The sequence below is a fragment of the Mandrillus leucophaeus genome, unplaced genomic scaffold (genome assembly GCF_000951045.1).
Source record: "Mandrillus leucophaeus isolate KB7577 unplaced genomic scaffold, Mleu.le_1.0 Scaffold542, whole genome shotgun sequence".
Classification (NCBI taxonomy): domain Eukaryota; kingdom Metazoa; phylum Chordata; class Mammalia; order Primates; family Cercopithecidae; genus Mandrillus; species Mandrillus leucophaeus.
Window position 1 is genome coordinate 605,675 of NW_012105831.1, and position 16,829 is coordinate 622,503.

The 16,829-nt window shown below is 40.3% G+C and overlaps 1 protein-coding gene across 4 annotated transcripts in view; it reads right to left on the reverse strand.

Moving 5' to 3' along the window:
• The window catches only part of PLAG1 (pleiomorphic adenoma gene 1), a 50,741-nt gene extending 33,912 nt beyond the window's left edge, over positions 1 to 16,829 (reverse strand). For all 4 annotated transcript variants that reach the window (XM_011997569.1, XM_011997568.1, XM_011997567.1 and 1 more), the window contains exon 1: positions 16,665 to 16,829. The gene's annotated coding sequence lies outside the window, so the exon portion shown is untranslated. The remainder of the gene's footprint in view (positions 1 to 16,664) is intronic.

A 16,829-nucleotide genomic window follows, 5' to 3' on the forward strand; every position in this document is an offset into this window, starting at 1 on the left:
TAGAGACGGGGTTTCACTGATGACTAGTTATTTTTTAACTAATAAAGGTGGAGAATAAATGAGCGTAGCAAGATCAAGGCGCTGTCAGGCTGAGGTGGCAGAATATGGTGGCTCATGGGTGCAGTGGGTGCACTACAGCGGGAGAGACTTGGGTCATGAAGCAGGCAGGTGGAGCAACCGGGAAAGCATCTGCTGGACTCAGCACTGGGTGCGTGCGTGCGTGTGTGTGTGTGTGTGTGTGTGTGTGTGTCGTGTGTATGTGGGTGCAGCATGCGTATGCGGCAGGAGGCCATCATGAAACCTTTGCCCAAGTTGCTTCGGGGGAGTGGTGAGGCAGGAGTCTGCTGGGTGTGTGTGGTTTGAGAAAGATGTGAAGGCCTGTAGGAGAAAGAGAATGGAGATGGCAGAGACAAGTGAGGACTCTGAACCGTTTTGACCTGGAGAATCTTGAACACCTCCACTGGCTGAAGGGAAGAAGTCAGTGGGACCAAACACGATCCCATATTTAATGGGACAGTGAAAGAGTGGATGAGCCTTGGGCAGAAGAGCAGAGCTCCTCTGCAGCCAAGAAAAGGAGGGGTTAGAATGGGAATAAGGTGGGTGGTGAGAGAAGAAGCTGCTGAGGGTGCACATCTGATAGACTCAGTTTTCTCCGTGAACTTGGGGGGTAAAGTTACCTAATGACTATCAGAGATTTCTAGTTCTATTAGAGACTATTATCATCATTATTAGCCAAAATTTCATGAAAAAGAGTGAACAGACTTGTTTAGAACAAACAAAAACCGTTTGACCACTTGAATGGAACCGAGTGTTATGCTGAGAATTTTTTTCATGTATTATCTCATTTAATACTTAGTGACTTAAATTCTCTCTGCTCATTTTCTTCCTCCGTAAGTGGGAATCAGGACAATACCCACGTTAGGGAGCCATCACTAGGATAAAAGGCATCACTATGTGTAGGTGCCCGGAACAGTCAGCACAGGGCAAGCACTTCAGTCAGACAGCACTATTATTCCAGATAAGGGAGTCACTTCTCAGTTCACGGAGTCCGTTACAGAGCCAGCTGGTCCACCACCTGCACTCTTCACGGAAGCTAACCAGCTTTCTTGGGCCAGCAGGGGAGAACATGCAGAGGGCAGGTGCCAGAGAGGCTGGGGTAGGGTGGTGGTGGAGCCACGACCCAGAAAGCCAGCATCCAGGGCTGGTGAAGGCTGCGGGGGGCAAGACAGATGTGAGGAAGCCCCAAGTTCATAGCCAGCGGCTGGAGAGAGCACCGAGCAGGTTCCCTTGCCTGAGGCCACCTCAGCCCAACTCTAAGGCGGCAGGAGGTCCTGAAGCTCAAGGCGCCTGGCTTCTTGTGGGAGAACAGGAGACAATGCAAGCCGCGAGAGGGCCAGTGCCCAGGGAGCTCTGGGTTGGTGAGAAGACAGGGCCCAAGATGGGCAACACAAGTCTCTCCTTTGAGCTGTTACAGCTCGGGGCACTTGTCTCACAAAACCTCCCAAGTGCTTGCTGTGTGCAGGTAAGGAGTGATATCAAGATGACAGACCTAGTCCCGCGGGTGTACACCTAACTGCAAGGCAAGGTAGCTGCACGCTCACTGCCATAACACGGGCACCACAGGGGGATTTGGGGAGCACAGAAGTACCATGGAACCACAGAGTTGGCCGGAAAGGTGCTGTCTAGGGAGCAGGGGAAAAGAGAATCCCAAGCAGAAGATGCTGGGAAGCCAAAGATACATGATCATAAATATACAAATGACATGAAATAACTTCACACCTGCAGGAAAATAAACAAGCTCAAGGGAATGGGGACAGGCATGGGTAGGGGATAGAAGAAACAAGCCTGGCCGTGGAGGCACTAACTGTTGAATCTGGTGATGCACCAGCATTTACTGTATTGGTTTAATCGAGAGGTTCTTCACTCTACTGTTGTACTCTCAAGATAGTTGTGATTCACATGTACATCACATTCGGAGGATAGAACCGGCTATATGAGCGTGTGATGCCTCTGCTGCATACTTCCAGCATTTTAATTAGGGTAAAGGACCTTGGTGTGACCTTTTGTCTGGATATGGGTGACCTGAGGAGGATAGGCAGAGTTCAGGTGTTTTCAGGGGCCAAGCGCTGACTGCCATGCACAGACCCGGCTCTATGGGCGCACCCAGTGGGGCTTGAGGACAAGTGGGTGGCACTGCGATCATTTCCCGCCCTGAGTCTCGGGGATAGTGCAAGTACCACAGGCATGGATGAGTAGTGTGTAAACATCTCTTGATCCCGTGTATCTCCTCTCACTGCCCTTGGTGCGCTATCTTTCACCTGGCCTGTCTTAACTCCTCTGCAAGCGTGTGGGCCTCCCTCCTGCATCCTGGCATGCGTACACATGTGTGCATTCTCCTCTGTGCATGTGTCTCTCCCCTCACCCCATCCAGATGCATGGGGGTGTGCATGTGTGTGCACACATGTGCCGCCTCCCTTTGGAGTTGCTCTGTCTGTGGTCTTGTGTTCCCAAGTGGGGCACAGGCACCCTCTCCCTCCCTAGTGTGTGTGTGTGCTCCTCTCTCCCCTCCAGGGCTGTGTATGTTTGTGGATCTCTGGGGCCCTCCCACTCTGGAGTGTATTTGTCTCTTCCCCCAACTCTGGGGGTCTTTCTCTCCATGCTGCAGAGCAGGTGTCTGTGTCTCTCTGCCAGCTCTGCATGCTTGTGTGTGTCTACCCCGTCTGAGCATGTGTGCCTCTCTCCCCAAATCCTGGCGGGACTGGTGTCCTGTCCTCGTGTCTGGAGCTGTGTGTCTCCCTCCACCGTGGGAGTGTGTGTCTCTGCTCACATCCTGGCGTGAGTGTACCTCTTTCTCCCGCCCATCCTGGAATCTGTCTCTCCCACCTCCACCTTCTGGATGTGTCACTCTCTCCCCCAGTCCGGCTGTCCTCAGTGTCTCTTCCCAGCCTGTCCTGGTGAGCATGCAGTGTCTTTCCCCGCTTTGAGGTCTCCCCTCAAGCAAGGGAAAGACAGAGTCAGAGTTGCTGGCGCATCTCTTTCCCCTCTCTGGGTGTGAACTGGGTGTGTGTCTCTCTTCTTTCTCTGTGCCTGTCTTTCTCCCACTGGTTCTCTCCTGAAATATAAACATAATTTACACATACCTGCACAGACAGATACAGCCTCCCACGCCCACTGTGCTTAGGCCCCCGTGTGTTTCTTTCTGGGATTGTGGGTCTCCCTTGCTCTGGGTATTCTGAGGGGCGTGCATCCTTTTGCCTCATGCGTCTGTGTCTGTCTGTCTTTGAGGCATGTGTAGTTTTCTCTGCCACCCCCATGGTAACAAAGCTTGCTGCAGGTGAGGGCTGGCCTGGTGGCAGTCAGGGGGTCTGTCTGTACTTGTTGGGCAGGGCTTAGACATGGAAGGAGCAGGGAACAGGGTGGGTAGGGAGCAGCAGAGACAAGCTTAACTACCCCCTCTCCCCCAACCTTGCTGTTCCACACTTCACAGTTAACAAGGGGCTGGGTGACTCCAAAGAAGTGATCCCAGGCCTCCTCTTACTGACTTCTCCCCGGGACTCAATGTCATCCCGGACACCCTCTGGAATGGACGACCCGCATCACACAGCCTCTAACTGCTGCTCAGGGCTTCCTCTAACTTCCCTTCACCACAATCAAACCTCTGGACTGCCCCTGAAAACAGAGCACTCCTCTCCAGGAATTTACCACGCACCGGTTCTGAGACAGAGAAAGCGGGGTGGAGGACAGCACGCGGTCCTTGCCTTCCATGGCTCAGTCCTGAGAGGAAGATGCATACTCACGCATGGTATGGAGCGGTGTTCCAGGGCAGGTGAGAAGGACGTGGCTGTGCAGGCACAGAAGGGTCACCATAGCTGAGGCAGGCAGGCTGTGGGTGCCCCAGCAACATGGCTCTCAAAGAGGCAGGGGAGGAAAGAGGTGACGGGGCACCCTCCTATAGCCATGTGCAGAGGGCAGCACAGATGAGGATGAGGCTGGAGGTGACAGCCACCCTGCAAAGGACAACCCCCGCTCTGCTCCAGAGTTCTACTGCACTCCGGGCCAGTGGTCCCCATAGAGGTTACAAGACAGTCGAGCAAGATGGCTCTCTGCCCAGTCCCCTATCTCGCTCCCTCTGCCTCCAGCACATAGGGCTCCTCCGATACAACCTCAGGGCCTCTGTCTGGAGCATCCTTCCAGGTCACTCCTGGCCCACCCCTTCTCATCATTCAGGCCTTTTATACAAAGGGCCTTTTATCAAGAGGTGTCCCCTGATCGCTGTCTCTTAGAGTCCCTCTTCCCCGGCCCCCAGGACTCCTCACCTTTGAACTCCTTCTTCCTTCCTTCATGCTGCCTGCTGCACCCCAAGGGAACCCTGCTAACTACTGTGTCCTTTGCTCAATGAGGGTGGGGCCTGGCTTAGTACCCAACATGGTACTTGACCTGTGTGGCAGGCACTTTGTAAACTTTGCTGAATGACTAACACATAAAAGGAAAGGTGTCTTGCACATAGATGTGGAGATGTTAGTGTAAACAGAAAAGCGACATGGAGGCCCTAGAGAGAGGTAGAGACTGAGGCTTCATTAGCACAAAGCTGCAAGCTAAAGGTACCACAGGAGTGGGAACCGGTGCTCAGGAAAAGTGTACACTGAGAGAAATGGACTGGGGAATGCCGCAAACCCTGGGGAATGCCAAAATGCTGGTGGTTGGGGGACAGGTGGAAAAATGGTGCCACCCAACCAAAGTGCAAAGGAGGTGCCAGAGAAGGAACAGCAAAGCCAGAAAAGTCACAGATGCAGGAGTTTGCAAAACATGTGGAATCCCGCAGAAAGGCCAAGTGGGGATAAAATGGAAATGATGCCACCAGGTTTGGTACCTGGGAGGCTGTTGATGGATGTTCCCTCCAAAGGCAGACTCAAAATAAAGGGGCAGGATAGCTAAAGAGTAAGGGGAGATGAAAGAAACAGACAGCACATGAACCACTCTTCCAGAAAGTCTGGCCCTGATGAGGAGAAAGGTACTTAGGGAAGGGGGATGATGAAGCCAAAGGTATATTTTACTTTTTTGATTCAGGAAGATCTGAGCTTATTTTGCAAGTGGAGAGGAAGAGATGGGAAATTCCAAGATGGGAGGGGTGAGTGACAATACAAGGCCCTACGAGGGGCCAGAGTAACTGGCTGGCTCCAGAAGCCCCGGCATACAGCCCTGGGGCCCAGCCTCCCCAACTAGACCAACCCTTCCTGGCACTAGGCAGTACATCTCTGCCACTCGCCGATCCTCCCCTACAGGAGGGCTGGGCACCATTACAGAGGAATCCAGAGGTAAAGAGGGCACTGCCAGTCCCAGTCTTCTCTGGGAGCTAAGCTAGACATCTGGCGAGAGGGTTATAGGAGAACATTAGATGTTGAGAATCGCTGGTGAGAGGAATGAGCAAAGGAGAGAGAATGGGAACGCAGGTAAAAGACTGGGTTTACATCATGAAAGACCCAGCTCTGAACCTCAGTGGGTGCCCTCTCAATGGAATAAAACCCCTTGGAATAAAACCCCTTCTGTGTGGCCTTCAGGACCTGATGCCTCCTGGCCCCAGTCTCCCTTTCTAGCTTTCTCCACCATCATTCTGCTCACCCCTGACACCCTGACACTCAACTACAGGAGAATGGGGTGCGTGCTGCATATGCTGGGCCTAAGCATCCTTCCCCGGGTCCCCTGGCCATCCCCCACCATTCTCGGCTTTACAGCCAGCTCCTCTGTAAGTCTAATTCCTCCAGGTGGTATTAACTTCTTCTATGTGTCCACTTCATTAATATCTCTATAACACTAGTATTAAACCTATGATGTAAGTTCCAACCGAATGCAGAAAAAGGTGGTTCCATGACTGGGGAACTAAAAAAATGGTAGAGCCATTCACAGAATAGCTGAAGTCTTAATTGCTAGCAGAATGGACCTAGTGGTAAAGACCTGAGACTTCTGCATGCAGCGGGCCCCACTTCCAATGCGGAATATGTTCACATTTCTCTAACTCTAGTCTTACATCCGTGGGGTCAGTTTATTCTGGACTCTGGATCAACTTATCTTTCCTAATTCATCCTCCTCTGCTCAAAAAGCTACAATGCCTTCCACAGCACATAGTGCACGTTCCTCAGGCTGGTAACAAAGGCTTTTCACAATCAGATGTCAGCACACCTTTCTAGCCGCTCCTGAACTGTCCCCTTGCAAACCATCCTCTCCAGTCAGACTGGTCTTCTCTGTCTCCTAACCTCTGCTGAACCCATTCCTCTCACCTGAACAGCCCTGCTTCTTTCTGCCGATTCCTAACTCATGCCTTTTTCAAAGCCCATCTCAAGTTCCATCTCTTCCTCCCTTGAGCACCTATAGTTTTTACTGTCTCTACCATTCATTTAGCATTTTAAAATACAATGCTCTGGGATCTCTTTATATATTAACTCATCATCCAAAGACATAAAAGCAGAGAAGTTTAAAAAATTTTTCTTTCTCTCCCAATTCAACATTTAGCCACATGTCCTGTATCAATTACATTTTTATTTTAAAATAAATTTAAGGAATATTTATGTGTTTATTATAGGGGAGACACAAAGGAAGAGAGAAATCCCCAAATCCTCCAAACCCATGGAGATTACATGAATAACAAAATGGAGATGTGAAACTTGAAATTCTTTAGTAATTGGGACAATACCATATACTGTATTAAATTCTTTTAACTCTCCTGGGTGGGAAGATCATCAGCGGCATTTCTAGCTTGGAAGCCTAACATCTAAAATTAACCAAGCTAAGCAGTATTTTCAATTGTCATCATGCAGAATTACATTGTTTAATGAACTAAGACCATTCAAAAATTTTGGGGAAAATGTTTGTTTATTATTCTGAAATCAGACAGCTTTGCAACAAATTTAAGGTCAAAATTAACAAAACTACCTATTTAAGATCCTTATTATGAGACAAAGTTTATGCTTATATCTTTACAAAAATCTCCTTTAGCTTAATAAGTTGATAAATTTCCCCAATTCCTTATGTACAGCTTAAAGCTGACATTTAGCACTTTTTAACTTGAATTACTCTGTCAACTCTATGCCTGAAATCTTCATTTTCGTAAGAATGTACATTTTCTTAAATATATGAACTTCAATATGGACATAATTTAGGTTTATACTACCCAAATAACATATAATAATTAGCTGCTATAGGTCTGTCCATTCTAAAGATTTACTTATAAAAAGTAACAGAATTCCAATTTCTGAAATCATTATTGCTTCTTGCATACACATTATCCTTGCAATTCCTATCTCATGAGATTGCTGTGAAAACTAAATGCGATAGTATAGGTAAAAGCAAAGACTGACAGGTAGCCAAAGTATTTTATGGCTGAAGCATAGCATTAATGCTCAAAATATTTTGGGAGTTATAATTTAAAAGTCATGTTGCTAATGATTCAGGGAATAATTCAACCAATCAAATCGAGTTTCTTTTTCTTTTAAACATAAACAGTTTTTGTGCTCACTTTGTTTTGTTTTTACTAGGAAAAATTTTTAACTAAAACTTGGCTGAAATAAAAAAATCTTGTAACATCTCATCTTTAAAGGATCAGAACCTCTGCTTTCTTATTTGATCAATTTCAAGCTAGATTTAAAATACTAATCTAATTCTACTTTATTTCAGTGAAATGATGGATGAAATATATAAAGTTACTTATCTTTAAAATTTTCTAAATTTTATACTTAGCAGTTGAAGACCACACTTCTGAACTGTGCAACTTAAAAAAAATCTAGATTTTAGTACAGCATTAAACACAGAACCAGAGTATACCACAATGACTTTTATATTAATTTTAATACATATGCTCATTTTCCAGAAGTGGTTTTGGATGTTATTGCTTGATTTTAAAAAGCACAGAAAACTAGTCTACGTAAGGCACTGCCATACACAGGGTGGCAGCACTGAGAACCAAACACATGCAAACAGCAAGAACACTTGGAAGGGCCAATGGAAGCACACAAGTGTGCCTGAAATCTGATTAGGACACACTTAGATGTACGGATATTTTGGCTTTAATTATGAAATTTCTTTTAATTCTGGAAGAGTATCATGCATTGTACAAAAGCTATTATGAGTCAGCCTCTGAATGTGATCAATTGCATTTCTCCCACAACAAACTGCTTTCTCTACCTTTCTCTGCACTGACGGATAAAAGGTGAACTAAGAATAATTAAATTCAAGCACCATATGAGATCCAATGTTTAAGTAGAGCAACTGTATCTCTGGTATATATTTTAAAAGATAACCCAGGCTATAATTAAAAGTGCTCTCAGATAGGAATTTAAGAATAACATGATCTTGAGAACATATCAAATAAAAGCAGTTATAGAAGTAAAGTTTTAAAATAACTGTCTATCAGCAATCTCTCAACAGCAATATTGTGAGATAGGAAGTACAGACACTTGTTTATACTTTCCCAAAAGAAGGGCTTGTAAGAAAAACATCTGTAACAGTACTTAAAAAATTGAAATACTATTAAAAGTATTAAATGTTTGATAATTAAGAATTTAAATACAATAGACATTCAACTAAGTGCTGACCTATTTGTCACTCCTTTTTTTTGAAAAATAATGAAAATAATTGAATATATCATGATCTTTAAGTAATTTTGACCATATATTTGAAAAAAAAATATTTTTATTAACTGATAAAGGCTAGCTGCTCAGCAACTTCTACAGAATTTTATATGTATTTTTTGTACTTTGCTTACAAACCTCTAGGCATAAAAAGTAGATTTAGACACAAAAACAACTATTTCAATTAAAATTATGTGTATTTCAGCAGTAAGTCAAGTTATTCAGTTAAATATTTAAAGCTTTCATTCTATGTCTAATTAAGCCTATTACTTGATAGTTTACTTTCATTTTGATTTGGGTAAGCAAATATGACAATATATTTTAATACAGCATCTTTCAAAGCATAATATATGACAAATTATTTCTGAAAAATATGTCTGATACCTTTTTCTTAAAAATAAACTGAGCAAATTACATTAAAAGCTAGACCTGACAGATGTGCTTAACATAGAGCACAGTTAAATCAGTTATTTGTTTGCATGACAGTAGCCCTGAGAATGCCTACGTTTTATGAAGCAAGATAAAAACATAAAATGTCACTAACTCCTGTTTGGTGTGCCTGATCATTACAGAAACTTTCCTTCTTTGAAACATTTAAAAAATCTTCCAGATAACTGGTAGGGCTGCTTCCACCACTCTTGGTGTAATTAACCTATTTTATTATACATCTATTTCTATTTTAATGCTAAAATCCTACGAAATTGAATAGTAAATATCAAGTAAAATGCTACCAATATTAGAAGAGAAAAATCTAGATTGAAATTTATACAATTAAATTACCTCAGTCTATGACAAATTAGCAAAACACATAAAGAACATTTTCTTAGATTTATTTAGAAAGAATTTTAAAGGTGCAAGGAAAACAAATTCATGTTTGAGGTGTAGCTTATTTATAATAGGATATGCTGGTCATGCTAATATTTGTTTTTAAGTTTGTAATAGGCTATAAGGTCATAAGAATCCAAATATATAAAGTGACAACTGTTCTATAAGTTGCAAATGTATAATAACAGAATAATGGAGCAAATTTCTCTTCAATGGAATGCAGTGCTTAAATAAATTATGTTTAGGAAATACAGAAAATAGCTTAAGAAAAGGAAAGTGCTCATATATAATAAAACAGCATTTTTCCTTCATTGCCCAAAGTTGATAAAAATGAAACCTAGTCATTATAACTCTTTTAGGGTATGATGAAAAGTGATGTGAGCTCTATGTAATTCCAGCATTAAGACAACACAAGAAAAAATCAAGTTACTGAGAAAATCTGATAGACTAAAATCCAACCGGTGCTATTTTGAACCTATACACTTGAACTATCTTAAGTTTCCAGGTTTAATTTCTTAAAATTCTCATGATCAAGAGGAATTCAATAAATAATTACTAATGTATCTTCAAAGGAATAAAAGTGATTATGACACTTTCCAATTTTGCCTTTGAGCCAAAGGGGCTAAATTCCTCATTTGCTAATTGATTTCTAGTTTAAAAGTCTCCAAAAATGTATTTTAAAGTTAAAGGGCTCTAATGTCTAACCATTGGTTAAAGAGATACACTTCTTAAAAAATTGATATGGCAGTCCTCTACATGTAGTATTTATTCTGAGAATATTATCACATTCAGAAACAAAAAGATAGGAAATCATGATCAATATGTATATGTGCAATTCCAATACTGGTCTGCAATAATAATTCAAATATTTAATGACTGAAAGGCTAAAATAGGGCTCTCATTTTCAAAAAAGAAGAGTTCAAGACTCTCTAATGGCACATCCTTCACAATCTGTAAAGGATTCTGTTGCCTTTTAAGAAAACATGCCCCCTCCACTCTCAAAATATTTTCTAATACTAAAGGCAACTTCTATCCCAGAAGATAATACCAAAAGTTTAGATTCTCTTTCAGAAAAGTAATTGCTAAATAATAAATGGGAAAGAAAAAATTCCTTTAATCGGCAGTATAGACCTAAAAACATACCAGAAATTAAGAACTTTGTTGGTGAAATGTTATCATTATCTTGTGAAAGGCTTTTTAAATGTGACTAAGTCTGTAACAAATTATTTAAATTGCTCTAAAAAAGTCCATGAAGCAAACTATTCTTAGACTGAGGTTTTAAAATTTATTTCATTAACTTAAAGTTTTAAGCTTTCTGATGAACAATGAAGAAAATGATTTAAAAATAATTTCTAACTTTCTCAGGACACTTCACGAAGACACACATTTAAAATAATCTTTAAAATCTTTTATAAAAACAGGAGAAAGTAATTTTTCTTATTTAAAAAAAATTCTGAATGACTACTACAAATTATTCTTAGAATTTAATTTAGTTTAATTCAAATCTAAGAAGATAAGGAAGGAAAGCTTTGGGGATCTATTTTAAAAAGGTCATTATAAAACCAACAATTGGTATTAAAAATATTCTTGGCAGATCTCCCCAATTATCTAATTTTTAAGGCAAAATTATAACTTTTGCCTTGTAGTTGGTTATTATTTATTCACATAAGATGAATTTTTAATTTACCACAATTGTTATTTTTCTCTGAAATTCTTATCTACCAAATTCTTTACCATGAATTTTGGACATTTTAGTCCATACTTATTGTTATATACTTTCATTGTTTAAAATTATTATTTTTAAAAGGCACCAAAAAAACATTTCTGCTTCCTAACATCTTCACACTGCTAGGTTTTCTATGTTTTTAGATTAAGAAGATTCCACTTTTAAATGCAAGGAAATATTTTAAGCAAATTTCTTGTCCTATTAACCTAAGACATACTGCATAAGTTCATTCATTCTACACATGCACACACATTTTTTAGGTAGTCATCTCAAATTCTCAACACACACTGTGGTTAGTTTTAATACCATGATCCTGTAGTAACTCTGTTTACAAGACATCCAGGGACTTTTAAATACTAACAATTTTAATGCAGTATCACACCACCTTTTAAAAAAAATAAGATATTTCTGTTTTATAAAATTTTTAAATATTCTGATAAGCATTTTTTTTTAAAGAGCAAAATTCTTAACAACAAACACCAATACATACGCAAAATCAGAAAACAAAAATACCCAAGTGCCCTTGGAAGTTCCACACCACCATATCCTTGTCAATACCACCCTGTAAAGAGGAGGCAGGGATAGCTATAAACAGTGAGTATAATGCAAACCTCTGGGCAGCAGGCTAATCAATTTAAAAGTAAAAATCAAATTATGTCCCTGTAATAATTTCTACTAGGCTATCACACACATACATTTCTTATAACTTCAAATGTTAATAGCTCAATACTTTTATAAAATTTTACAATCTAAAAATCTTAATTTTTCAAATGATATTTTACAATGAAATTTGCAAATAAGATATAAAAGTTAACCTAATATAAATGAAAAGTAGTAACAGTGGATTTCAGGTTTGAGCATTTCAAAACATTTAGGCAATAAAATAAATACAAAAAGCAAAAATTAGTTACCTCCAAAGTATTCTTATGGTAAAATATAAAAGAATTCCCATGCATGAATTCTAAAATCAGGTTAACTTTACAGCTAATCAACCTGATTTACCCTGCACTTATATTTTACATATTTGTAAATACTTTTCCATGACTACCTAAACACTTAATAATTGGTTAAATATGCTACCTATATTAATTCCTGCTAAAACTAAAGGTCTACCTTTGTTTTTCAGAAGTGACTTATATACTTTCAAAGTATTCAATGTTTCAGAAAAGGTGTTTATCAGGTTCTTAAGACATTTAAAAATGGCTCAAGGGATGATTTATAGCCCTTTTACCTTGATCATATTCACTACCTCGGATTTTGTTGAACAGATTCAGTTTTCTCCTTTTGAAACTCTTCCCTTACTCAAATAATTAAAGAATCTAAGATGTTATCAATATAAAGAGAAAAAATTAATACTTATTTCTTATACACTTGCAAACACACCAAAAAGAATATGTATTCCAAGCAATGTAAGTAAATTTCTTCAGTAAAACTTTTTTTTCCTTGGGGATGGGTGTAACTGGTAATTTTTTATATATCTTAATTTTCCAAAGAACAGGATTCTAAAGAAAAAATATTAAAACATTCTTAGATAAAATTATTTGGACTACACAGCTCAAGAGGCAAATGATTACTGAAACAAAACTTCAAAGATAGCTATAGATATATATTTTAGTCATCTGGCTTTTCAAATCTCACTTAAGACAGGAGCATTACATTTAATTTAGGAAACAACAAATTTAATCCTTAGAAAGGAAAATTTGCAGAATATCAAACCAAAATGTACATACTGACAATCAGGATTACATTAAAAATGAAGGAATAACCCCCACCTGTGCATGCTATTAAAACACAAATAGTACCCTTCAAATTTTAAAACTATACTGATAAAGCAAATTCACTAATTTATTTTGTTATAAATATCTACTTACTATTTACTAAAATATTTTGGTAATAATATACAGATACAGAATGTGTCAATATTAGCCCACACTTATAAATCTTCTACAGCAGCTAAATTCTTTGTAGGATTTCAAGTAGCAAAATTAGGCATATAAATTTCAAATAAGACTATCAATATATGAGAATTCTCCGATTCCAACTGAAATAAAGATTTTGAGTACACAACATCATTACATTATTTCTGTATGTTGGTATAATTTAACAGTAGCTTCAGAAAAGGATGTTCAACAGGTAGTATTTCTAAGGCATCACAAAAGCTCAGTACAATCACTTCAAATTAAATATTGTGCTGTGCCCCATCTAAATAAGACTCTCTAAGCGATTACAGATTTTAGATTTGTGCACACTGAGTGCATTTTCTAAATCAGACAAGTAGCTAGTTGCATCAAATACAAACATGAAGAAAGTTTTACACCACCCTATATAAGAGGAAGAAAAAAAATCATAATACTAGCACTTTTATTTAGATTGACAATAAACCAATCACAAAGTGTCCAAACAACCTGAATAACACGATGATCTAATATAACTTGAATTCCTTCATTTTTTTATAGAGATTGAATTTATTGATATTAGCATCTGGTTTGTCAAAGTGGCAATTATTCAAGATCTAAGTCTCATTTACTTTAAATGCACAGCATAATTCTGACTACTTATAGTCAATGTAACTGTCTTGAGCCAAAATACAATGAAAACGTAAGATAAACTGAAAAGGCTTTGTAAGTCTTAATGGCATTCTGAAACCTCCGGACAGAAGATCATTGGGCAGGGAGGAGTTTCCCTTCTCTATTGATAGCTTAATCCTTTTCCAATCAATTTTGATTTAACTGTGGGTGATGAGATTAATTTTTTAATGAGTTCTTAGAAAGTTGTAATTGCTTCCAAAATCAGAAACCACAAGATGATGTACTCAAACACGTTACCGATGTGATGTTGTTATGGAGGTATTTACAGAAAGTTGGAAGAACTCAGTTGTAAACACAAGTTAACATATAATGGACTACAAAAATAATAACTTGTTTATACAGTATGGCAAGAAAAAACATTCCATATAAGAAGTCTAAAAATTCAGCTCTAACTTTAATCCATGTCTATAAATCATAAAAACAAGAGGAAATAAGGATTTATTTCAGAAACTCCATATACCTGTGGAAAATGGAACACAAGTAATTTCTACTGAAGATTAACCTTAATCCCCATTATAGTACAGCTAACAATTTACATATTTTAAATTTGGAAAATATCGTGGAAATCTAAAACCTAAGAGCCGATAGTAGTTTATGGTCAGTAAACACTTTCTGTTAAATAACACAAATAAATTCAACGCAGAAGATGAAAACTCATAGGGCTCAGGATTTTTTAAATCTTTTCATTTCAAAGGCGCAAAGTTACAGCCCATGTATAGGATGGACTTTAAATATGGATGTGTAAACTTTTCCATGGTGTTGGTGTGTGTACTTTCCTTCCCCCTAAAGAAATGCCTACTGCTTACAATATTAAAAGAATCTTCACCACTCTGTAATTTTGAACCAGAAGTCCTCAATGTACCTTAAGCAAAATTGAATATTAGGTATTTTACAGCTTTTACAAAATGGCTGTAAAATCACATTATGGGCATACACAGCTCTTTGATCTCACTGCACAGAATTCATAACTGTTCAATAATGCTATACCATTACACCACACACCTTAAACTATTTCCATTTTTCCACAATTCCTTCCAAAATCAGCTTCCAAAGCAAAGCAATGTAACATGAAAAGTTCCTGGGAGAGCTTGTTACACAAAAGAACAGCTTGGATACAAACTATACACATATCCATCTTCAGTTGAGGCTGTTTATCCCTCCTGTCCCTCCATCACTCCTGTGGGTGGGTGCACTGGAGTAACAGAAAGGGAAGGATCTTCCATCACCACACCCTCCTAGCACCTCTGCTTTTGGTCCTCAGACAGTGATTCTGTGTAGGTGATGAAAACCATAGGAAAAGAGAAGCTGTCCCTTTAAAATGCCCTGCTCTGTCCCATATCCCACGTGGAACCAACATCAGCAGCACTTTCCCATTAACATCAATGTGATGCAAGAGACATCATCCTTTTATATACATAAAACCAGAAAACCTCAGCTTAACATTCTTCAGGAAGGATGAACAGGTGAAGCAAACGTGTCAGGAAGGGGGGAACCAAGCAACTCCACACCCCTCCCCAAAAGGTACTCCAGCCTTGCACTCCAGCCTCTCTGAGCACCATCACCTCTCTATCCCTCCTTTGCAGAGCCCAGTTTAAAGAAAGGAGGGAGCCACTAACAAAACCTGAAGCATAAATGCGACGAAAATGCAATCTAAAGCCGGAAAGGTTTATTCTTCCAATCACACATATTAACTCTATTAAGAAAATGGCATCACTTTTTTTTCCACCCAAAAAAACCCCGCAAAGATCATTAAAAGAGAGTTATAAAATAGCAAATATAGTGTTTATCTTATCTCAGATCAGTCCACATTACCAATAAGTTTAGCAGTTTCTGCACTACCACCTCCCCCCTCGCTCCCCCTGCTTCTCTTGCATCGGATTTTCACGTTTTCTCATTGTCGGTTGAGTTATAAAAGGCTTTTGCCCTTCGAAAGTTTTAAAAAATAAATAAATATTAACTCCTTGGTCCCTGCAAAGTCAAAATGGACTTCAGGGGAAAGGCGGTACATACTTTTACCTTTAGCGAGAAAAGGGGGAGCATCCCGGATTTTTAGGGATTTTTTGCGATTTTTTAAAAATTTTTATTTGGTTATATGCCTGAGTTCTCCCTCCATTTTGGTTGTTTATGATACTGACAACAAGCTGTCCCTGCTCTGTGCCGATCTCCTGCTTTCATTTAGCACCCCCTCCCCCTATCCCCCCTCGCAGCCACACACCCCGGGCTCACACCTCCCTGCAGACCCCGCACCCCGACCCCAGCTTGCCCACCTGAGGAAAGGGCAAAAACAAATTCATTTCTCCAGAAAAGAAAAACCTCTTTTGAAAAAGGGGCAAAGTTACCCCAAGTCACTCAAAGTGCCCCCCAAATATTGCCGACTGCGGGTTTCCGCCAGGCCCTTTGGGAAGCGACCTTCCCCCGGGATGTTTTGGTGGAAAATGCGGAGAGTTTACTCTCAAAACTGAATTTATATTAATTTTTCCCTTATTTTTCGGGTCTCTAATGTCTTCCGCTCTCGCTGCTGCCGCTGCCGCTGTCACAATATTCACAGCACCAGAGAGGAGGAGGAGGAGGAGGAGGAAAACTTTTCAAACTTTCCAGACCCTGAATAAAGGGTTTTTTTTTTTTCCCACCGACCTCACCTTCGGGTCCCCAGCCGCATCGCCCCCTGCCCTGTCAGAAGCGACTTCGGGAGTCCTCGCAGCCCCGCGTAATTATTTTATTTTATTTTTTATTATTATTTTTCTCTCTGGGGTCCTGAGCAGGGGCTGAGAGTAGCACAAACTTTTCCTCCTCCTGCCGCCGCCGCTGCTCCTCTGCCCCCTCGGCTAGTCCCATAATTTAAATAACCCTGATATTTCTCCCGCTAAACGCCTCGCCGCCGCCCCGGACCCCCGGAGAACTCACCGCGGGGCTTTAACATCCTCCCTCCGGCCCGTCCGCCGCCTCTACACCGCCCGCGGAATTTCTAATAATTTTTTTCTCATATTTCGGGCTGGACGCGGCGGGCCTGGAAATTGTTTCCTTACGCCTCTTTCCAGCAGCCATTGTAGTGTATGCGCTGCCCCTGCA